Source organism: Mustela putorius, unplaced genomic scaffold (genome assembly GCF_011764305.1).
Source record: "Mustela putorius furo isolate JIRA1106 unplaced genomic scaffold, ASM1176430v1.1 tig00001009_pilon_pilon_pilon, whole genome shotgun sequence".
NCBI classification, from domain to species: Eukaryota; Metazoa; Chordata; class Mammalia; order Carnivora; family Mustelidae; genus Mustela; species Mustela putorius.
This window is the reverse complement of record NW_025421529.1, coordinates 2431226-2456495: the sequence shown is the minus strand read 5'-3', so window position 1 is coordinate 2456495 and position 25270 is coordinate 2431226. Positions and strand designations below refer to the sequence as shown.

The window sequence follows — 25270 nt, the reverse complement described above, 5'->3', positions numbered from 1 at the left end:
GAAGAAATGGAGGACTTCCTAGAAATTTAAAAATTACCAAGACTGAAACAGAGAGAAATAGACAGCCTGAATGGACCAATAACCAGTAATGAAATTGAAGCAGTGATCAAAAACCCCCCAAAATGCAAGAATCCAGGGACAAATGAATTCCCAAAGCAATTCTAGCAAATATTTAAAGAAGAAATAATATGTATTCTACTGAAGTTGTTTCAAAAAATAGAAACAGAATGAAAACATCCAAACTCTTTCTATGAGGCCACCATTAACCTGATGCCAAAACCACGCAAGACCCTGCTTTTGTAGAGAATTATACACCAATATCCTTAACATGAATTCCAAAATACTCAACAAGATTATAGCCAATATGATCCAACAATACATTAACTGGGTTATTCAACATGACCAGGTGAGATTTATTCCTGGATTCCAAGGATGGTTCTACATTTGTAAATCCATCAGTGTGATACAGTATATTAATAAAAGAAAAGATAAGAACAATACTACCCTCTCAATCAATGCAGAAAAAAGAATTTGTGAAAAGAAGGTCCATCTGTACCCCAATGTTTATAGCAGCAATGGCCAAATGGTCGCCAAATTGTGGAAAGAACCAAGATGCCCTTCAACAGACAAATGGATAAGGAAGATGTGGTCCATATACACTATGGAGTATTATGCCTCCATCAGAAAGGATGAATACCCATCTTTTGTAGCAACATGGATGGGACTGGAAGAGATGATGCTGAGTGAAATAAGTCAAGCAGAGAGAATCAATTATCATATGGTTTCACTTATTTGTGGAGCATAACATGTAACATGGAGGATATGGGGAGATGGAGCAGAGAAGGGAGTTAGGGGAAATTGGAAAGGGAGGTGAACCATGAGAGACTATGGACTCTGAAAAACAATCTGAAGCGTTTGAAATGGCAGGGGTGTGGGAGGTTGGGGGAACCAGGTATTGGGTATTATATAGGGCACAGATTGCATGGAGCACTGGGTGTGGTGCAAAAATAATGAATACTGTTATGTTGAAAATAAATTTAAAAATTAATTAATTAAAAAAAAGAACTTAGCCAAATACAATGTTGTTTCCTGATTAAAACTTTTAGGAGTATATTAATAGAGGTAACATTCCACAAAGTTATAAAGGCCATCTATGCAAAGCCCACAATGAATGTCATTCTCAGTGGGAAAAATGATAGCTTTTCCATTCAGGTCAGAAATATGACAGGGATGCTCATTTTCATCATTATTATTCAACATAATGTTAGAAGTTCTAGCATCAGCAATCAGGCATACTTTACGTGGAAAATGCAAAAGTCTCCACCCCAAAATTCCTAGAACAGAAATTCATAAATGTTGCCAAAGACAAAATTCAGTTGCATTTGTATGCACTAACAATGTAACTGTTGAAAGAGAAATTAAGGAATCAATTCCAGTTTCAGTGGCACCAAAAAACACAAGATACTTAGGAATAAACTTAACCAAAGACATAAAAGATCTATACTTTAAAAACTATAGATCACTTATGAAATTGAAGAAGACACAAAGAGATGGAAAAACATTCTATGTTCATGGATTGGAAGAAAAATCATTGATAAAATGTCTATGCTGCCCAGAGCAATCTACATTTTCAATGTCATCCCTATCAAAATACCATTGGCATTTTTCAAAGAGCTGGAACAAAGAATCCTAAAATTTTTATGGAACTAGAAAAGATCCTGAAATGCCCAGGGAATGTGGAAAAATAAAAACAAAGCTGAGAGTATCACATTGCCTGATTTCAGGCTATATTACAATGCTTTGATCCAAAGGACATCATGGTATTTCCACAAAAGCAGATACATAGATCAATGGAACAGAATAAAGTGCTTAGATATAATCTTCAACTCTATGGTCAACTGATCTTTGAAAAGGCAGGAAAAAATATCCAATGGAAAAAAGATAGTCTATTCAATAAATGTTGCTGGGAAAATTACATAGCTACATAATGAAGAATGAAACTGGATCATTCTCTTACACAAAGATAAACTTTAAATGGATGAAAGACATCCATGTGAGATAGGAATCCATCAAAATCCTAGAGGAGAACATAGGCAGTAACCTCTTTGACATCAGCAACAGCAACTTCTTTCAAGACACGTCTCCAAAAGCAACAGAAATAAAAGCAAAAAGGAACTGTTGGGACTTCATCATGAAAAAAAAAATGCTTCTGCACAGCAAAGGAAAAAGCCAACAAAACTAAAAGGCCACCCATGGAGTGGGAGAGAATATTTGCAAATGACATTAAGGCTAAATAGCTGATATCCGAGATCTATAAAGAACATCTCAAACTCAACACCCCCAAAAAACAAAGAATGCAGTCAAAAAACAGGCAGAAGACATGAAAAGACACTTCTCAAAAGAAGACATGCAAATGGCTAATAGGCACATGAAAAAATGTTCATCATCATTAGCCGTCAGGGAAATTCAAATCAAAACCACAATGAGACAACACCTTACACCAGTTAGAATGACCAAAATTAAAAAGGCAAGAAGCATTAAATGTTGGATAGGATTAGAGAAAGGAGAACTCTTTTACAATTTTGGTGGGAATGGAAGGTGGTACAGCCATTTTGGAAAAGAGTGTGGTGGTTCCTCAAGATTTTAAAAATAGAGCTACACTATGACCTAGCAATTGCACTACTGGGTATTTACCTCAAAGATACAGTTGTGGGTATTACGGAGGGTAGGCATTGCATGGAGCACTAGGTGTTGTGCATAAACAATGAAATCTAGAACACTGAAAAATGGAAAAAAATTAAAGATACAAATGTAGTGAAAAGAAGGGGAACATGGACCTTAATGTTCACTTCAGCAACGTCAAAAAAACCATACTGTGGAAGGAGCTGAGATTTCCTTCAAAGGAAGAATGGATAAAGAAGATGTTATATATATATATATATAATGGGATATTGCTCAGCCATTGGAAATAATGAATACCCACCATTTGCATCAACATGGATGGAACTGGAGGGGATCATGCTAAGTGAGATAAGTCAAGCAGAGAATGACAATTGTCTTATGATTTCACTCATATGCAGAACACATCAAATAGCACAGAGGACCATAGTGGAAGGGAGGGAAAACTAAAGAGGAAGAAATCAGAAGTGGAGACAAGCTGAGAGACTATGGACTCTGGGAAATGAAGAGGGTTTCAGAATGGAGGGGATAAGGGAACAAGGTAGCCTGGTGATGGCTATTAAGGAGGGAAAATATTGTGGTGAGTACTTGGTGTTATACACAACTAATGATTCATTGAACACCACATCAGGAAATAATGATGTACTAACTGATGACCATCAAAAAATGAAGCCCTATTTAATAATAAGAAAAAAAAATAAGAAAAGAAAAAAATGAAAATTTGAATAGATAAGGAAATTAGAATTGTTAATGGAATTTTGCCTAGAAAAACCTAGAGAAGAGAAAACCCTAGAAAGAGTTTTGCAATTAATTTGAAGTGTCTCTTCAAGGTCCACAATAGCCGAACTGTGGAAAGTGCCAAGATGCCCTTCAACAGATGAATGAATAAAGAAGATGTGGTCCATATAGAAAATGGAATAGTACTCAGCCATCAGAAAGGATGAATACCCAACTTTTGTATGAACATGGATGGAGCTGGAGGAAATTATGCTGAGTGAAATAAGTCAAACAGAGAAAGTCAATTATTGTATGGTTCACTTACTTATGGAGCATGAGGACTAACATGGAGGACATTAGGATAAGGAAAGTAAAATGGAATTGGGGTAAATTGGAGGAGAAGACAAACCATGAGAGACTGTGGACTCTGAGAATCAAATTTAGGGTTTTAGAGGAGAGGGAGGTAGGGACTTTGGTAAGCCTGGCCATGAGTATTAAGGAGGGTAGGTATTGCATGGAGCACTGGATGCAATACCTAAACAAAAAATCTTGGAACACTACAGAAAGAAGAAAGAAAGAAAGAAAGAAAGAAAGAAAGAAAGAAAGAAAGAAAGAAAGAAAGAAAGAAAGAAAGAAAGAAAGAAAGGAAGGAAGGAAGGAAGGAAGGAAGGAAGAAATCGCAGTCTCTAATTCAAAAGTTTCCTTAAGGTGGCCTTCCTTCTTTGTCTGGATAACCCCTTGAGATGGCTATCAATATCTAGAATAGAAAATGTTACTGAGCCTCAAGAGGATCCATATGTGAAATTTTGTGTTCTTCACACTGGGCCCCATTAAAGTGCTATCTTACTCATGGTACAGGAAAAACTGCCCCTGTCTCAGTTGATTAGGACAAGTCCCCAACAGATAGAATACCTCCATCTTAATCTTTAGTGAGTGCAGTTATGGTTGAATGAGACATGCAGATCTAATATCCCTTCTCTCTCCCATAGAAAGAGAAGGGACATTAGAGTAGTCTGTGTGGCTCCCACCTCATAGAGTAGTCTGTGTAACTCCCACCTCACAAACTTAACAGGTATACATGTCACAGGCAATTCCCCCTCCCAGAACTTGGCAAAATAATGGGTATTTCATTTATTGTCCAACTCCATACATAAAAATGACTGTTGTTTCAGTGTATATTATGAACCAACATTTCTCTAAATATGGAACATTCTGTTATGTTCCTCATTTATTAATCTGGACCCTGAGTTGCACAGCTGAACTCCTATACTGCAGGAACAAAATAACAAAACAAATCAAAACAAAAACCAACCAAACAAACTCTCCTAGGTACCAGCTCACTCCTGTCTAAGATGGGGACAATCAGAATGTATGGGAAAGAGATGAAAAACTTCCGGGTTATTTTGACTTTGATAGTGGCAGGCTTCTCTACCCCCATTCTTGTTTCTATCCTACATAGACTCTTCAGTTCCACTTACGGGATCTCCCCATTGGCAGAACTTGTGATCAGTTGATCCCTGTGGTAGTCAAGGATTATTACACATGGCACTGTGAATGGCCCCTTCGGATATTATTTCACTTTTTGAAGGCCAGACCTCCCTCCGTCTTCCATTTCCCTACAAATGTAACATGCTCAAATGGGTCATTAATAAGAAATTTCCAAATAATCAAAATAGTCTCTCTCCAAGAGAGACTGTCACACAAAGAAAAGTAAGGCAGGAACTCCAAAACCAGGCAGATGTTGATAAATGAAGGAAAAGCCCGGTGGCATTACTGACTCTCTGATTAACTAAATTGATCCAGGGAACTATTCTCATTATCAGGGTCCTTCAGTTCAAAAAGTTTATATAAAACTTGTCCCTGATTCTTGCTGAAGTTATTAATAACAGTTTGCCTCCAATTTTGGAGGCAAAAAGAGTGAGATTTAATTCTTTGGTCCCATGATTTTTTTAAATTTAATTTTATTTTTTCAGCATTCCTAGATTCATTGTTAATGCACCACACCCAGTGCTCCATACAGTATGTGCTCCTTAATATACACCACAAGGTTCATCCTACACCCCCCACCACCTCCCCTCAAAAACCCTCAGTTTGTTTCTCAGAGTCCACAGTCTCTCATGGTTCTTCTCCCCCTCTGATTTCCCCCAACTCACTTCTATCCTTCTCCTAATGTCCTCTATGTTATTCCTTATGCTCCACAAGTAATTGAAACCATATGATAATTGACTCTCTCTGTTTGACTTATTTCACTCAGCTTGATCTCCTTCAGTCCTGTCCATGTTGATACAAAAGTTGGGTATTCATTCTTTCTGATGGAGGTGTAATACTCTATTTATATATGGACCACATCTTCTTTATCCATTCATCTGTTTAAGGGCATCTTGGCTCTTTCCACAGTTTGGTGATTGTGGTCATTGCTTCTATGAACATTGGGGCACAGATGGCCCTTCTTTTCACTATGTAAGTATCTTTAGGGTAAATCCCCAGTAATGCAATTTCAGGGTCATAGGGCATCAGAATTTTTGAATAACCACATAGTCCTTGACTTCCTGGTGGATAGCCAAGACCTGTCTGTACAATTGCCAACACCTTCTGCTGCACTTGGATCAATGAAATGACAAAATAGAGCAGTCTATTGCGTGGCTTATAAAATAAGCCTTCAGGTTCTCTAAAGGAAAGATTTATTATGGGGTGTTTTTTCCTTGACTTGGTGATGATTGGAGCTCATGGTGCAATTCAATTCTCCAGGTCAGCCTTAGAATACTGCTTGGGGTGGACTTGATTATGACTTTCCTCACTGTGGCCTCAGACTAATCACCCAGTTTTTGTCACAGCTCTCCAAAGACAAAACTATTTGCCACAAGGTTGAGTTAACCTGTATCTCATTTGAGCCCAAGAAACTAAGCAGGTAAATTAAGGTTAACAGACTTGGCTCCAGGCCAAAATTCTATTTTTGCCCTTGCAAGCCCAGCTGTATGGTATTACAAATGCTTTGCCTGGTGGATATTATAAGAAAAAACTGCCTTCTTTCTCCAGACTCAGTGCATAGCCAGTGCACTGAAGAATATGGAGGAAGTTAGAGTTAATACTCTGGCCCTCCAGCCACCATACTCTTATAAATATCCATGTTCCTAGCACAGGTGTCTTCAATCAGAGGCCTCTTAATAAGATCCATGGCTAAATTCTTTCTCAGGTACCTCTGAGACACCTACTCATTAGGAGCTCTCACAGACCCCTCTCTCCAATGTGATTCATCATTTAGTCCCTTACAGCTCCTAACCCTTCACACAGGCTTCCCCTTGCATTAAAGCTCATGGAAAAAGAAAGCCTTTAGTTGAGAGGGAGAGTATGTTCACAACCCTCTTGGAAGCTATCTTGTTATAATCTGAAATGGGCTCCTCTAAAAAAGAGGCAGGACACTCCAGGTTGGTAAGTGACTGTTTTAATAATAACAAAGGGAACATAACAACTGAAGCTTGGCTTAAGTTGCAGCAAGATGAATGGATCCCTGTCCCCACTTTATTAATTTTAAATCTTAGAAAGAGACTTTAACTTGGCTCAGTCACATAAACAATGTAAATGTTTCCAACATCATATCATATCTCAAGTTTGTGTCTTTGTAACAGTCTGTGGGAGCCACAAGGCAAATGAAATCCACTTTCCAAGGATGGGGCAGGGAGAAAAGAGCCTCTAAGTATTCAGGTCTAACTCACTCACAAGTCAATTGATATCCATGTCTTTTTGATCATGTTCCCCAAAATGGTAGGTACTTTAGCAGTGAGATGACTCCCCCTATCCTGATCCATCCATATGACCCTCATCAAGTGCCATTCCATGGGAAAAAATGAACACTGGGACAGCTGATACCTCCTTTCTTGCCTTTGGCTAAAACTATTTCAGTAAATGAATAAAGCATCTTTGTTGTTGTTGTTGTTTTTGCTTGTTTGTTTGTTTTCCAGTTTGCACTATAGCCTTAGTGGACCAACTAGACATCTGATTCTTAGCTCATCTCAGAACTCTGATGTTATTAAAAGATTATCAGGGTTGTAGAGTACAAGATCAGTATGCAACCTTCATTTGCTCTCCTAAATACCATCCTTGAAAAGTTAGAATTTAAAAATATAGGGGATGTGGCACCTGGGTAACTCAGTGGGTTAAGCCTCTGCCTTCAGCTCAGGTCATGATCTCAGGGTCATGGGATCGAGCCCACACATCAGGCTCTCTGCTCAGTTGGGAGCCTGCTTCCTTCTCTCTCTGGCTGCCTTTCTGCCTGCTTGTGATCTCTGTCAGGTGAATGGATGGGATCTTAAAAAGCAAACACACAAACAAACAAAAAGCAAAAACAAAAGCAAAGACAAAAACAAAACCCTGGATGATTTGAACAAACTGATTTCAAGACACTATAAAGCTACAGAATTTTACATTCTACTATCTACAATGACAGAAGATGGTCTGGCATTGGTAAAGTAAAAGCATATAGGCCACTAAAACAGAATAGAGAGCCCAGTAATATACACCTACCTGTATGTTACAGTTAGCTAATTGTTAACAATGGCTTAATGGCAACTCAATGGAGGAAGGTTATTCCTTTCAACAAAATGTACTGAAGTGAAGTGATTAAATATACATATGCAATAAAACTCTGGGCACTCAATTTACATCTTTTTAAAAGTACTTAAAGCAAACAAAAAATAAATAAAAATAAATAAATAAAGTGCAACATTATAGAACTTCTAGAGAAAAAAAGATTAAATGATATTTTAAAAATTATGACTTTTTTTAGAAAAATCATTGAAAGAATGATACATGAAAGGAAAATGTTTAAAGATGGATTTTATTAAAATTAAAAACTATTGTTGTACAAAATATATTATTAAGAGAATGCAAAACTGCAAAACCAAGACAGTGACTGGAAAAAAATAATTGCAAACCATGTATTGAATAAGTTTATACCCAAACACACAAAGAACTCCTACATTTCAGCAAAAAGAAAACATAAAATTAAATTAAATTAAATTAAAATCTGTAAAATACCTGAGTGGACCTGTCAGAGAATTTTTGGAGGTGGAAAATGAGTATTAGAAAAGATGCTTGGGGTGCCTGCGTGGCTCAGTGGGTTAAGCCGCTGCCTTCGGCTCGGGTCATGATCTCAGGGTCCTGGGATCGAGTCCCGCATCGGGCTCTCTGCTCAGCGGGGAGCCTGCTTCCCTCTCTCTCTCTCTGCCTGCCTCTCCGTCTACTTGTGATTTCTCTCTGTCAAATAAATAAATAAAATCTTAAAAAAAAAAAAAAAGAAAAGAAAAGATGCTTGATGTCTGCTTTCAGCTCAGTTCATGACCCAGGGTCCTAGGATCAAGTTTTGCATCATACTTTTTGTTCAGCAGGTAGCCTGCTTCTCCCTCTTCTTCTGCCCCTCCCCTTATTTATTTTCCTTTCTCTTTCTCTCTCTATCAAATAAATAAATAAAATCTTTAAAAAAATAAAGAAGGGTCACCTGGGTGGCTCAGTGGGTTAAAGCCTCTGCCTTTGTCTCAGGTCATAATCCCAGGGTCCTGGGATCAAGCTCTGAATAGGGATCTCTGCTCAGCAGGGGGCCTGCTTTCTCCTCTCTCTCTGCCTGCCTCTCTGCCTACTTGTGATCTCTGTCACTGTCAAATAAATAAATAAAATCTAAAATAAGTAAATAAATAAATAAACAGAAGATGCTTAACATCTACGATTGCTATGTAAATGGAAATCAAAACCACCGTCCTGCAGCTCTTTTAGAATGGGTAAGATCCAAACAAAACAAACAAATGACAACAACAACAACACAAAAAAACACACTAAAAATACCTATTGCTGACGAGGATGTGGAACAACAGACACCATTCTCATTCATTGATGCTGAGAATGTAAAATGGTACAGCTATTTTGGAAAACCATCTGACAGTTTCTAAGAAATTTAAACTTAATCCTATTCAAACATTTTATCTGCAGGTTTATGTATTTCTCATCCATGAATACTAAATATCTATTAATTTTTACCTCAGTTTCCTAAAGCTTGCCCAGCACTGTGTCTGTCATCCTGCTTACAAACACCAGTGTATGCCATTATTTCAGGTATGGTCAAGATACCAAACTTATAGAGTAAATATAGGTGAGCAATCCAGCTCATGAAAATAGTCTATAAAATATTAGGTTTGTTTCATATACTTAAAATATATATAGACAAAAAGAGAATTAAAAGTGACCTAGACATACACTCTGGAATTGAAAAGTTGAGTTTTCCTCATTTGAGCTGCACCTAATTGTGTTTTTCTCTCCCTTCCTCACCCTTCCCTGCACCCAGCACATATACTTAAAGCTAACAAGGCTCGCTAGGGACTGGGAACTTAATTTTTTTTTTTGTTGACATCTTAAAATACAGAGATGTGTGAAATCCTTTGAATTCTATATGATACACAAGGAGTTCCACTTATTTCTGCATCATCTCACCCAAACCCCTACTGCACTTCAAAGGAAGAAGCGGTCAGCAAAGATGGTTCCAATATGAGGCAGAAAAAATGGAGCCCAGACATCACTGACTCCAGCATGAGCCATGGCACAGTCCTCTCTTCAGTGAAGTTTGCGCAGCGAATGGTGAAGTCAGGACATCAAGCCAATCCTGAATAAGGACATATAGGTGAATGGACTTATTAAGAAATAGATCTTTATGCATTTTTTTATTCATTATTTTTGATGGCTCACATTATCTTCTTTATGAAATATCTTTAACTAGATGTCAGGGCAGACTCTAATCTCCAAACAGTAATTTTCTTCCTAGATTTTGGACAAGTCTTTCTGATTTTTCCTCCTTCTGTAAGCATGTGAATATATATTTATTATTGTTGTTTTTGATCCTGAGGAAGGGATGAAAGCTATATGATATTGCCATTTCTAGAAATGTCATTGCTTGTATTTGTGAACAAGTGCCCATAATTCTTAAGAGTGATGTGACAGAAGAGTCAATAGTAATGATGCAGTTATTTTGCTGTGATCTCTGTTAATCTAAGTTGTATAAATGGCTCATAATCAAGAAAGCTATGGATTAAGAGTGTGAATCAAAATCATGTCCCCTTGCTTTGGCTCAGTGTCATCAACCCTAACTAGTTACGTATACTTGTATATTCTCTGCAGCACAGTATTATTTTTTTTTTTCATTACAGAATGAGGATGAACCTAAAACCCATCCCAGAAGGTCATCTCATAGTGCAGATGAAATAATCCAAATAAAACATTTATAACACTGTCCAAAATAGAAAATACAACTTTTAGATATGCTGTTATGTCATTAGTACTGTCCTTACTATACGTCAAGATGAACTGGCTTCACAAGAATGAATTTACTTTATTATATGATGAATACTTATTAGGTTATACATTCCCACATTTAAAAATACAACCTGGAGAAAGCAAGGGGAATACATGAAAACAAAGTGGGGATTGGGTGTGAGCTGGTGTGGCACATGTTCTATATTTATACAACTCTGAGAAGAGGGAAAATGAGTATGTTAAAGAAAAAAGAATAAATTGTGTACACATTTTTTTGGAGGAGAATGGATAGCCCATTATCAGAGGCATAAAGTTTTTATTCCTGCCTGAGATTCATTGCTTTAAAAATATAAACTAGTAAAAAAAAATAAACTAGTGAAGATTAATATAAATGGAAGAGCTTATTCCTCATGCCTATATTTGTGAGTTGGTGGTAGAGATCAGATCACAAATAAGTCTAAACTAATATGTAACTAAACTCTCTAAATATCAAAGCTACACAACATATCTTGATGAATGAACAAATGTGTGCATCCTAATGAGACTCACACTTCTAAATAGAAACATGAGAAGTGGCAAATATGGGGATGATAATCAGATTATCAGAATTATCCAAGTTCTACATCCATCTCTGCCACATATTGATATTGCAAATTTAATCAATATGTGCATATGTACATTTGTGTGTGTTTATACATATTTTGGAATTAAAATTGGAATTTGTTTTTCTCTGAAAAAACAATCAAATCGAAATTTATTTATTTATTCATTTATTTATTTATTTAAGATTTTATTTATTTATTTGACAGAGAGAGATCACAAGTAGGCAGAGAGGCAGGCAGAGAGAGAGAGGAGGAAGCAGGCTCCCTGATGAGCAGAGAGCCTTATGCAGGACTCGATCCCAGGACCCTGAGATAATGACCTGAGCCGAAGGCAGCAGCTTAACCCACTGAGCCACCCAGTGGCTATATTTATATAAAATTATATATATTATATTTATATAAAATAAATCTATTTTATTCTAGTATATGTGATTATGTTTTTCAAATTTCATTTAAAGAAAGTTTTCAAAAAAATGAAAAAAAAATTAGTCTGGGAAGTTACTAAATACAATCTCCTTAATAGCATTTTAATATTAAAGAACGATTATTTCTTTGATATTTGACTATGATTCTATGTCCCTAAAGAACATTATTCTTCTCCTGCTTGTATCATTAGCTTATCACTGGCACCCAACATGGCTCAGGAAAATTACAGCATCATCATTGAGTTGGTCCTTGGTGAAATTTTCTAATCATCCTCAGGCTGAGATCCCTCTATTCCTTCTCTTCTCTGGGGTCTACCTTGTCAATCTCTTTGGAAACACAGCTATTATCATCTTGGTGGTAATTGATCCCTGTCTCCAGACACCCATGTATGTTTTCCTCTGCCACTTGGCCTTTCTCAACATATTTTACACCAAAACTGTGGTACCCAAGATGCTCTTCAACCTCCTTGCTCCCAAGAAAATTATCTCTTATGAACTCTGCCTTTCCCAGATCTACATCTCCCTGTTAATGGGAGCAGCTGAGTGCATTATTCTGGCCATCATGGCTCTGGACCATTATGTGGTCGTTTATTACCCTCTACGATACCTGCTCATCATGAACTGGTTTGTGTGCATGCAGCTTGCTGTAGGGGCATGGACCATCAATTTCTTTACCTCAGTGGTGCCCCTCTACTTCACCATACTTCCCTTGTGTAGCCTTTACATTGTTGACCATATTTTTTGTGAATCACCTGTTCTTCTTATGTCCTGTGCTGATACATCCCTGCAAGAAACCCTGATGGTGATAGGTGCATCTGGTACCCTCTTGCTCCCCTTACTTCTTATTACTCTCTCCTACCTCTGGCATATTGTTTGCTTTGATGAAGATGCATTCAGCAGAGGGTAGGAAAAAGGTTTTCTCTGTCTGTAGCTCTCACCTGACTGTGGTGACCATTTATTATGGGACAAGCATATTCATGTACATGAGGCCTAAAACTCTATATTAAGCTGAGGGTGATAAATTAATCTCCTTATTTTATGCTGTAATCAATCCTGCTTTGAACCCATTAATCTACAGTCTGAGGAACAAGGAGGTGGCTGTAGCCTTGAAGAGAGTCTTAGGAAGATTGTCAGTGTCCCAAAGGCAAATGATACTATCTTGAGAAGCCAGTAGACAGAATCTTATACTTTAATGGACTGTCTAAAAACTGACATTAGTAACTTAATTAACTACAACTATATCAGAATTATTGCAAATATACAATTTCATTCACTACTGACACCCTTTTGTGACCCTCCTTTTAGTGAATAATGTTAACAGATTATATTCTTTTTTAAAAGGTTTTATTTATTTATTTGACAGAGATCACAAGCAGTCAGAGGGGGCGGGGATCAGGCTCCCTGCTAAGCAGAGAGTCTGATGCGGGACTCAATCCCAGGAGGCTGGGATAATGACCTAAGGTAGATGCTAAAGGACTGAGCCCCCCAGAGGCCCCAACAGATTATATTATTTTATGAAATATTGCTATATATAAGTTCTTTATTAAAAAATACATGTAAGTATAACTTATGAAAAAAGTGGAGTTGAAATTTCAAGGTAGGTTTTTGAATCCCATAATTTCACACAGACTCTATATTTTATAATTACTATGTGATATTTGTACACATTTTTCCTTACTGATCAAATGTCATAGCATACTCTTTGCCCTTTACTCAATCTATGAAATTATAATTTATGATTCAACTCTGCTGTAAACTGATTCCTGACACATCTGTCCAATTCTAGTGTTCTGAATACGTCACTACAGCCCCTCAAACATGTGATATTTTACAAATAATCCATTTCTCAGAAATGTGTTTTATATGAGTGTTGCAAAGCTCAAGTCAATTGCCAATTTCTACATCAATCCTTTCTTGAAAACCGTCTTACCTTGCTGTAAATTCTATTCCTTTGATGCAAGGCCTTAAAAGTTATCTCTTTTATTGTAAGTTGTATTTTATTTTCTCACATGTTTCTTGACAGTCATTAAGTAATTTATTTAAACTGTACAGAGAACATTGGCTATCCATAGAAATATCATCATCTTATTCACTAAACAGTACACACTGGGGGTGCCTGGGTGGCTCAGTCCTTAAGTATCTGCCTTTGGCTCAGGTCATGATCACAGGGTCCTGGGATCGAGCCCAGCATTGGGCTCTATGCTCAGCAGAGAGCCTGCTTCTACCTCTCACATTCCCTCTGCTTGTGTTCCCTGACTCTCTCTCTCTCTCTCAAATAAAGAAAATGTAAAAAATAAATAAATAAATAAATAAATAAACAGGACGCACTGACTTTTAACTACAGCACAGGAGAATAGAGCATAAGGGATAACTCAGAGGACACTGGGATTTGGAGAGGAGAAGTGAGTTTGGGGAAATCAGGGAGTGGAAACATGAGAGACTGTAGACTCAGAAACAAGCTGAGGGTTTTGGAGGGGAGGGTAATGGGAGAATGGGTGAGCCTGGTGGTGGATTTTAAGGAGGGCACATATTGCTTGGAGCACTGGGTGTGGTGCATTAACAATAAATCTTGGAACACTGAAAAAATAAAATAAAATTTAAATTTAAAAAAGCAAGCCTTCTTTATAAGGCTTACTTGTGCTGAGTCATGAATAATAGAGAAAATCCACCAGGTGTACATGTCAAAAAGGGAAACAAAATGAAGTTGTAGCATGGTGGGGGGGGAACAGTGAAAATAATTCATTGCATCTTTGTTGAACTCTACACTGTCCTCAAAGGATATATGCATTTTATTAATTTAATAAACAGAGCAAGTCTTAACATTTTTGGAAGGATTTATTTATTTAATTGAGAGACAGAGAAAGTGTGAGAGTGGTGGTGGGGCAGAGGAGAAAGAGTCTTATTCAATCTATCTCTATCTCGGGACTCTGAGATCATGACCTGAGCCCAAACCAACAGTCAGTTATTCTGGCACCCCAGCATTTTTCTTTTTCTTCTCTTAACATCAAGATCCCTTGTAGTCTTTATTTGTTGAAATAAATGTCATGTTTTACCTAATTGTACATTAAAATATTATGTTATGTGTCAGATTGGCAACCTAAATTTGGGGGAAATGTGTGTTTATTTATTTATTTTTTGCTTTAAGATTTATTTATTTATCTATTTATTTATCATACAAGCAATTGGGGAGGGGTGGAGAGAGAAGGATAGAATCTTTTTAAGATTATTTACTTATTTGACAGAGAGAGAAATAACAAGTAGACAGAGGCAGGCAGAAGGAGATGGGGAAGTAGGCTCTCGGCTGTGCAGAGAGCACAACGCAGGGCTCAATCCCAGGATGCCGAGATCATGACCTGAGCCAAAGGCAGAGGTTTAACCCACTGAGCCGCTCAGACACCTGGAGAAGGAGACAATTTTAAGCTCATTCTGGGTTGTTGCAAAGAGCACCACAGGGGGCGCAGTGCCATGGTCCTGAGATCATGACCTGAGCAGAAACCAAGAGTCTGAAGATGAACCAATTGAGCCATGCAGGTGACCCAGGCAAAGCTATTTTTATTCCCTAAGTGTTGTATTTTATGCTTTTTTTTGGACCAGTTGAAATTAAACTATAAAAAGGATTATGTATGCATAGTAAGAAAATAAAAAAATTATATTCAACTGATGGCTTTCCTTATCTTACTATTTTTAAATGGCAAATTCCTCATTTCATATAATGTCTACCTTTCTTATCCCAAATATCATGCCTTTGATTTTCTATTTATGTGGCAAGCATGACTATTTAAAAAAAAAAAAAAGTTCCAGATTAGCACTCTGATACTACAACTGAATGTCACTGGAACCTCATTTTCTGCATACATAATTAAAAAACAAAAATGAAAATATTTCTGATCCCTTATTGAGAGAGTTACAGGACATTGTGCATAGAATTATAATAAGTTCTTAGAAAATCAAGTACCTATTAACACCCAAGACATTAAATTTCCAAACCATTTTGTTCTGTTTCTTTAAACCAATGTGCCACAAATATATTTTGGAACTACCTTCATAATTTTTGTCACTATTTCTTACTCTAAGACTACTTAAATCTCTATCTTTCTATGTTTGAGGTGAGTTTCCTTTCTGTTGCCTGTAGGATAGTTTCTGGCTGTTGACATCATCACTTTGTAACATAGATTATAACTCCATGTATGAAAGTAGCTAATAACTGATGACTCTAAATAGGGTAAATTGTTCTATTGTCCATGTCTTCTACTTCTAGGAAATATTCTGGGGATTGGTTACTGGAACTCCAACTTTTAATGAGTAATTTTTCTTCTGAGAGCAAAGGTGATAATGGGAGATGTTCCCAAACACACACACACTCACACACACACACACACACATTGTTTGAACATACACTCTATATCTGTAAAATAATAAATTAATATGGTTTGTGCAGAACACTGATAAAACACAGTGGGAAAAAAAAGTTAAAAATGAAATATCCAATATTTTTTTTTCTTTTTAAAAAAAATTTTATTTATTACAGAGATAGTGAGTGAGAGAGAGCATGACAGGGGAGAAGCAGACTCCCTGTGGAGCTGGGAGCCCGATGCAGGACTGGATCCCAGGACTCCAGGATCATGCCTAAGCTGAAGGCAGTTGCTTAACCAACTGAGCCACCCAAGAGCCCAAACTTATTTTTTTTTCTATACGTTAATGATATAATTTATTTCCCAAACAAGGTCATGATTGATGATGGAAGTCCCAATACTAATAATTTATGTTGATAGAAAAAAGAATCCAAGACTCTCTGAGTTTGAAAAACTGAGGTTATGATATCCTACACATATTGTAATTTACAAGATAATTATAAGAAACAACATTTTTATGATTAGGTATCATAAGAGTGATACCTAATAACCACAAAATTCACTAAATCAAAGGATGTTTTCCAGTAATGCTGGCATCATGGCAACAGAATGTGTCCCTATTTCTACAATTAAAATTCAGCAACCGTTCAGAAGCCAAAATGGGATTGGGCAAGCAGTGGAATAAAACATCACATACCAGGGTACTAAGAAGGATTCTTAGTATCTGTACCCTGTACAGTGGGTAATAGGCAGACAAATTATGGTACAGGCTACCCTTAATTAGATATCTCTTTTGAAATTGTTTTTGATCATTCGGTGACTTACATTCTAATTCTTTTGATGACCTTTGTAGAACAGAAGTTTTAATTTTATTGAAGCCAGGTTATCTATCTATCTATATATTTTTTCCTTTAATGAATTATGGCTTTATTGTATCTAAAATGTCAATGCTATAGACGTTTTTTCATATGTTGTTATCTTCTGGAAGTTTTTTTTTTCTTTTTTTAGTTTTTTTTTTTTTATTTTAGGTTTATTGCTATGATCCATTTTTGAGTTAATTTTATGAAGAGTACCAAGTCTATGCAAAATTTGGTTATTCTTTGTAATTGTTTTGTGTTTTTTTCCATGTGGATTCTTAGTTTTACACTTATTTGTTTTCAAGAAATTATGTTTGCGTCACTGTATTGCCTTTTCTCCTTTGTCTAAGATCAGGTCACATAGGGGTCTCTTTCTAGGTTCCTTTTCCATTACATTGATCTATTTTTCTACTCTTTTACTAATACCACACTGTCTTGTTCACCACAGCTATATTCTAAGTCTAGAAGACAGGTGACTTTGTTTTTGTTTGTTTGTTCATTTGCTTATTTGTTTTTCTTTCAATGTTGTGTTGGCTATAATGAATCTTTTTACCTCTCTGTACAATCGTTTGAATGACATTGCTGTATTTGTTAAATATACACAAAATATACAAACTATTTTGTTGGGACCAAATTTGACTTGCTAAATCTAACGATTAAGTGGGAAAGGACAGACATCATGATATTATTTAGTCTTTCTATCCATGAACATGAAATATGTGTCCATTTATTTAATTATTTTTTAAAGATTTATCTATTTTACAGTAGGAGAGTGAGAAAAAGAGGGAGAGAGAGAGCACACACATGAGTGGGAGGGGAAGAGGGAAAGGAAGAGAGAAGACTTTATCAAGTAGACTCCACACTAAGTGCAAAGCCTGCACTTAGTAACTTGACCCTGAAATCACAACCTAAACTGAAACCAAGAGTTGGGCCACTAACCAACTATGCCACCCAGACATCCCTTATTTTTATTATTTTCATCATACTTTTGTACTTTTACTTATATAGATCCTATACATACTTTATTAGATTTATACCTAAGTATTCATTTTGAGGGATACTTATGGAAAAGGTATTGTTTAAAAAATAAAATAAAATGGTATTATTCTTAATTCCAAATTCCACTTGTTTATTGATATTATATAGGAAAGCAATTCATCTTGTGTATTGATTTGGTATCCAGTAATCTTGCTATAATCACTTTTTAAATTCAATTGTTGTTGATTCATTTAGATTTACCACATAGATGATAATATAATCTGTAAACATAAACAGTTTTGCTTCTTCCTTCCCAGTAATTATACATTTTATTTCCTTTGCTGGATTTGCTAAATTATCAAAAACTTCCAGTACAATATTAGAAATGAGTGGTGAAAGGAAATAGCTGATTTTTTATTGCTGAGTAATATTCAATTTGTAGATATATCAAAAGTCATAACAGCAATGCCCGCAATCGCCAAACTGTGGAAAGAGTCAAGATCCCTTCGACAGGTGAATGGATAAAGAAGACATGGTCCACATATATGGTGGAGTATTTATGCTTCCATCAGAAAGAATGAATACCCAATTTTTGTATCAACATGGATGGTAGTGGAGGAGAATATGCTGAGTGAAATAAGGCAAGAAGAAAGAGTCAATTATCATATGGTTTCACTTACTTGTGAAGCATAAGAAATAAGATGGAGGACATTGGGAGAAAGAGAGGAGAAATGAGTTGGGGTAAATCAGAGGTGGGAATGAACCATGAGAGACTGTGGACTCTGAGAAACAAACTGAGGGTTTTGGAAGGGATGGGGTGGGGGGATGGGTGAGCCTGGTGGTGGGTATTAAGGAGGGCATATATTGCATGGACCACTAGGTGTGGTGCATAAACAATGAATCTGGGAACACTGAAAAAATAAAATTAAATTTAAAAAATAAATTTGAGATACAATATTGTGTAAGATATAAGCATGCTACACTGGTACATTTATATACTATATTGTGATTCATGAAGTAGTCATATTTATCATATTACATAATTATAGTACAATGTTATTGTCTATATTCATTACTATTAATTCGATCTCTGTTATTTAATACTTATTACAAATTTGTACAGTTAAACACCACTAACCTAATGACCTCCACCAACCACACATTTGCACACACATCCACTGGTAATACCATTTTACTATATATATATATATATATATATATATATATATATATATATACACACACAAACACACATATTTATGCTGTTTAGATTCCACATACAAATGATATGATACACTACTTGTATTTTTCTGACTGATCTCTCATTTAATATAATATGTTCAAGGTGCATCTATGTTACTGGAAATGAAGGAATATGCTCCTTTCTCATCACTACATAATTTTTTAAACAATTTCTTCGCTGATTGTTTCTTAAGATTTTATTTATTTATTTGAGAGACAAATATCACAAGTAGGCAGATAAGAAGGCGGGGGTGGGGGGGAAGCAGGCTCCCTGCCAGCAGAGAACCCAATGCGGAGCTCAATCGCAGGACATGAGACCATGACCTAAGCCGAAGGCCAAGGCTTAAACTACTGAGCCACCCAGGTGCCCCGAACATGATTTTCTTTTTTTAAAAAAACTTTTTTTTTTATAAACATATATTTTTATCCCCAGGGGTACAGGTCTGTGAATCACTAGGTTTACACACTTCACAGCACTCAGCAAAGCACATACCCTCCCCAATGTCCATAACCCCACCCCCCTTCTGCCAACCCCCCTCCCCCCAGCAACCCTCAGTTTGTTTTGTGAGATTAAGAGTCACTTATGGTTTGTCTCCCTCCCAATCTCATCTTGTTTCATATATTCTTCTCCTATTCACTTAAGCCCCCATGTTGCATCACCACTTCTTCATATCAGTGAGATCATATGACAGTTGTCTTTCTATGCTTGACTTATTTCGCTAAGCATGATACACTCTAGTTCCATCCATGTTGTCACAAATGGCAAGATTTCATTTCTTTTGATGGCTGCATAGTATTCCATTGTGTATATATACCACATCTTCTTGATCCATTCATCTGTTGATAGACATCTAGGTTCTTTCCATAGTTTGGCTATTGTGGACATTGCTGCTATAAACATTCGGATGCACGTGACCCTTTGGATCACTACATTTGTATCTTTATGGTAAATAACCAGTAGTGCAATTGCTGGGTCATAGGGCAATTCTATTTTCAACATTTTGAGGAACCTCCATGCTGTTTTCCAGAGCGGTTGCACCAGCTTGCATTCCCAAAAACAGTGTAGGAGGGTTCCCCTTTCTCCGCATCCTCGCCAGCATCTGTGATTTCCTGACTTGTTGATTTTAGCCATTCTGACTGGTGTGAGGTGTTATCTCATTGTGGTTTTGATTTGTATTTCCCTGATGCCGAGTGATACGGAGCACTTTTTCATGTGTCTGTTGGCCATCTGGATGTCTTCCTTGCAGAAAGGTCTGTTCATGTCGTCTGCCCATTTCTTGATTGGATTATTTGTTCTTTGGGTGTTGAGTTTGCTACGTTCTTTATAGATTTTGGACACTAGTCCTTTATCTGATATGTCGTTTGCAAATATCTTCTCCTATTCTGTCAGTTGTCTTTTGATTTTGTTAACTGTTTCCTTTGCTATGCAAAAGCTTTTGATCTTGATGAAATCCCAATAGTTCATTTTTGCCCTTGCTTCCCTTGCCTTTGGCGATGTTCCTAGGAAGATGTTGCTGCGGCTGAGGTCGAAGAGGTTGCTGCTTGTGTTATCCTCAAGGATTTTGATGGATTCATTTCACACAGTGAGGTCCTTCATCCATTTTGAGTCTATTTTTGTGTGTGGTGTAAGGAAATGGTCCAATTTCATTTTTCTGCATGTGGCTGTAAAATTTTCCCAACACCCTTTATTGAAGAGGCTGTCTTTTTTCCATTGGACATTCTTTCCTGCTTTGTCGAAGATTAGTTGACTATAGAGTTGAGGGTCTATTTCTGGGCTCTCTATTCTGTTCCATTGATCTATGTGTCTGTTTTTGTGCCAGTACCATGCTGTCTTGAGGTTGACAACTTTGTAATAGAGCTTGAAGTCCGGAATTGTGATGCCACCAACGTTGGCTTTCTTTTTCAATATCCCTTTGGCTATTCAAGGTCTTTTCTGGTTCCACATAAATTTTAGAATTATTTGTTCCATTTCTTTGAAAAAGATGGATGGTACTTTGATAGGAATTGCATTAAATGTGTAGATTGATTTAGGTAGCATAGACATTTTCACAATATTTATTCTTCCAATCAAGGAGCATGGAACATTTTTCCATTTCTTTGTATCTTCCTCAATATCTTTCATGGGTACTTTATAGTTTTCTGAGTATAGATTCTGTGTCTCTTTGGTTAGGTTTATTCCTAGGTATCTTATGCTTTGGGGTGCAATTGTAAATGGGATTGACTCATTAATTTCTCTTTGTCCTGTCTTGTTCTTGGTGTAGAGAAATTCAACTGATTTCTGTTTGATTTTATATCGTGACACTTTACTGAATTCCTGTATAAGTTCTAGCAGTTTTGGAGTGGAGTCTTTTGGATTTTCCACACATAGTATCATATCATCTACAAAGAGTGATAATTTGACTTCTTCATTGCCAATTTGCATGCCTTTAATTTCCTTTTGTTGTCTGATTGCTGAGGCTAGGACTTCTAGTACTATGTTGAATAGCAGTGGTGATCATGGACATCCCTGCCGTGTTCCTGACCTTAGCGGAAAAGCTTTCAGTTTTTCTCCATTGAGAATGATATTTGCAGTGGGTTTTTAATAGATGGTTTTGATGATATTGAGGTATGTGCCCTCTATCCCTACACTTTGAAGAGTTTTGATCAGAAAGGGATGCTGTATTTGCCAAATGCTTTTTCAGCATCTCTTGAGAGTATCATTTGGTTCTTGTTCTTTCTTTTATTGATGTGTTGTATTACATTGACTGATTTTCGGATGTTGAACCAAACTTGCAGCCCTGGAATAAATCCCACTTGTTCATGGGGAATAATCCTTTTAATGTACTGTTGAATACTTTTGGCTAGTATTTTGGTGAGAATTTTTGCATCTGTGTTCATCAAGGATATTGGTGTATAGCTCTCTCTTTTTTGATGGGATCCTTGTCTGGTTTGGGGATCAAGGTGATGCTGGACTCATAAAATGAGTTTCGAAGTTTTCCTTCCATTTCTATGTTTTGGAACAGTTTCAGGAGAATAGGAATTAGTTCTTTAAATGTTTGGTACAATTCCCCCAGGAAGCCGTCTGGCCCTGGGCTTTTGTTTGTTTGGAGATTTTTGATGACTGTTTCAATCTCCTTACTGGTTATGGGTCTGTTCAGGCTTTCTATTTCTTCCTGGTTCAGTTGTGGTAGTTTATATGTCTCTAAGAATGCATCCATTTCTTCCATATTTTCATTTGTTGGCGTAGAGTTGCTCATAGTATGTTCTTATAATAGTTTGTATTTCTTTGGTGTTAGTTGTGATCTCTCCTCTTTCATTCATGATTTTATTTATTTGGGTCCTTTCTCTTTTCTTTTTGATAAGTCTGACCAGGGGTTTATCAATTTTAATAATTCTTTCAAAGAACCAACTCCTAGTTTCGTTGATTTGCTCTTTTTTTTTTTTTTTTTTTTTTCTATTTCATTGCTTTCTACTCTGTTCTTTATGAATTCTCTTCTCTTGCTGGGCTTAGGGTTTCTTTCCTGTTCTTTCTCCAGCTCCTTTAGGTGTAGGGTTAGGTTGTGTACCTGAGACCTTTCTTGTTTCTTTTTTTCTTTCTTTTTTTTTTTTAAAGATTTTATTTATTTATTTGACAGAGAGAGATCACAAGTAGGCAGAGAGGCAGGAGAGAGAGAGGAGGAAGCAGGCTCCCTGCTGAGCAGAGAGGGCGATGTGGGACTTGATCCCAGGACCCTGAGATCATGACCTGAGCCGAAGGCAGTGGCCCAACCCACTGAGCCACCCAGGTTCCCCCACCTTTCTTGTTTCTTGAGAAAGGCTTGTACCGCTATATATTTTCCTCTCAGGACTGCCTTTGTTCTGTCCCACAGATTTTGAACTGTTGTATTTTCATTATCATCTGTTTCCATGATTTTTTTTTTTCAATTCTTCTTTAATTTCCCGGTTGACCCATTCATTCTATAGGAGGATGCTGTTTAGTCTCCATGTATTTGGGTTCTTTCCAACCTTCCTTTTGTGGTTGAATTCTAGCTTCAGAACATTGTGTTCTGAAAATATGCAGGGAATGATCCCAATCGTTTGGTACTGGTTGAGTCCTGATTTAGGACTGAGGATGTGATCTATTCTGGAGAATGTTCCATGTTCACTTGAGAAGAATGTGTATTCTGTTGCTTTGGGATGAAATGTTCTGAATATATCTGTGATGTCCATCTGGTCAGTGTGTCATTAAGGCCTTTATTTACTTGTTGATCTTTAGCTTGGATGATCTGTCCATTTCAGTGACCGGAGTGTTAAAGTCCCCTACTATTATTGTATTATTGTTGATGTGTTTCCTTGATTTTGTTATTAATTGGTTTATATAGTTGGCTGCTCCCACGTTGGGGGCATAGATATTTAAATTGTTAAATATTCTTGTTGGACAGACCCTTTGAGTATGATATAGTGTCCTTCCTCATCTCTTATTATAGTCTTTGGCTTAAAATCTAATGGATCTGATATAGGGATTGCCTCTCCTGCTTTCTTCTGATGTCCATTAGCATGGTAAATTCTTTTCCACACCCTCACTTTAAATCTGGAGGTGTCTTCACGTCTAAAATGATTTTCTTGTAGGCAACACATAGATGGGTTTTGGTTTTTTAATCCATTTTAATACCCTGTGTCTTTTGATTGGGGCATTTAGCCCATTGACATTCAGGGTAACTAATGAGAGATGTGAATTTAGTGCCATTGTATTGCCTGTAAGGTGACTGTTGCTGTATATGGTCTCTGTTCCTTTCTGATCTACCACTTGTAGGCTCTCTCTTTGCTTAGAGGACCCCTTTCAATATTTCCTGTAGGGCTGGTTCGGTATTCGCAAATTCTTTCAGTTTTTGTTTGTCCTGGAAGCTTTTAATCTCTCCTTCTATTTTCAATGATGGCCTAGCTGGATATAGTATTCTTGGCTGCATGTTTTTCTCGTTTAGTGCTCTGAAAATATCATGCCAGCTCTTTCTGGCCTGCCAGGTCTCTGTGGATAAGTCAGCTGCCAATCTAATATTTTTACCATTGTATGTTACAGACTTCTTTTCCCGGGCTGCTTTCAGGATTTTCTCTTTGCCACTAAGACTTGTAACTTTTACTATTAGGTGATGGGGTGTGGGCCTATTCTTATTGATTTTGAGGGGCATTCTCTGAACCTCCTGAATTTTGATGCTTGTTCCCTTTGCCATATTGAGGATATTCTCCCCAATAATTCTCTCCAGTATACCTTCTGCTCCCCTCTCTCTTTCTTCTTCTTCTGGAATCCCAATTATTCTAATGTTGTTTTGTCTTATGGTGTCACTTATCTCTCGAATTCTCCCCTCGTGGTCGAGTAGCTGTTTGTCCCTCTTTTGCTCAGCTTCTTTATTCTCTGTCATTTGGTCTTCTATATCACTAATTCTTTCTTCTGCCTCATTTATCCTAGAAGTGAGACCCTCCATCTTTGATTGCACCTCATTAATAGCTTTTTTTATTTCAACTTGGTTATATTTTAGTTCTTTTATTGCTCCAGAAAATTCTGTTATATCTCCAGAGAGGGTTTCTCTAATATCTTCCATGCCTTCTTTGAGCCCAGCTAGAACCTTGAGAATTGTCATTCTGAACTCTAGATCTGACATATTATCAATGTAAGTATTGATTAGGTCCCTAGCCTTTGTTACTGCCTCTTGTTCTTTTTTTTTGTGGTGAATTTTTCTGCCTTGTCATTTTTGTCCAGATAAGAGCATATGAAGAATCAAATAAAATACTCTAAGTGTGGCAAGAACCCCAGGAAAATATGCTTTAACCAAATCAGAAGAGATTCCAATTTGTGAGGGGTATAAAGGGGATTAAAAATAAGGTTCAAAAAGACAGAAAGAAAAAAAAAGAAAAGAATGAAAAAAAGAAAATGAATAAAGAAAAATATTAAAAAGAAAATGTATACATATTAGATAAACTAGTTAAAAAACGTTAAAAAAAGGGTAAAAGTTAAAAAAAAATTTTAGCAGAAGAAGAGAAAAAAAAATGAAAAAGAAAAAATTAAATTAACTGCAAGACTAAAAAATCACAGGGAGAAAGCCATGAGTTCCGTGCTTTGCTTTCTCCTCCTCTGGAATTCTGCTGCTCTCCTTGGTATTGAAACTGCACTC

General features: G+C 36.7%; 1 pseudogene; it reads left to right on the top strand.

The window, feature by feature from the left end:
- Nucleotides 1-11926: 11926 nt before the first annotated feature.
- Nucleotides 11927-16534, top strand: LOC101675736 (annotated as a pseudogene).
- Nucleotides 16535-25270: the final 8736 nt, after the last annotated feature.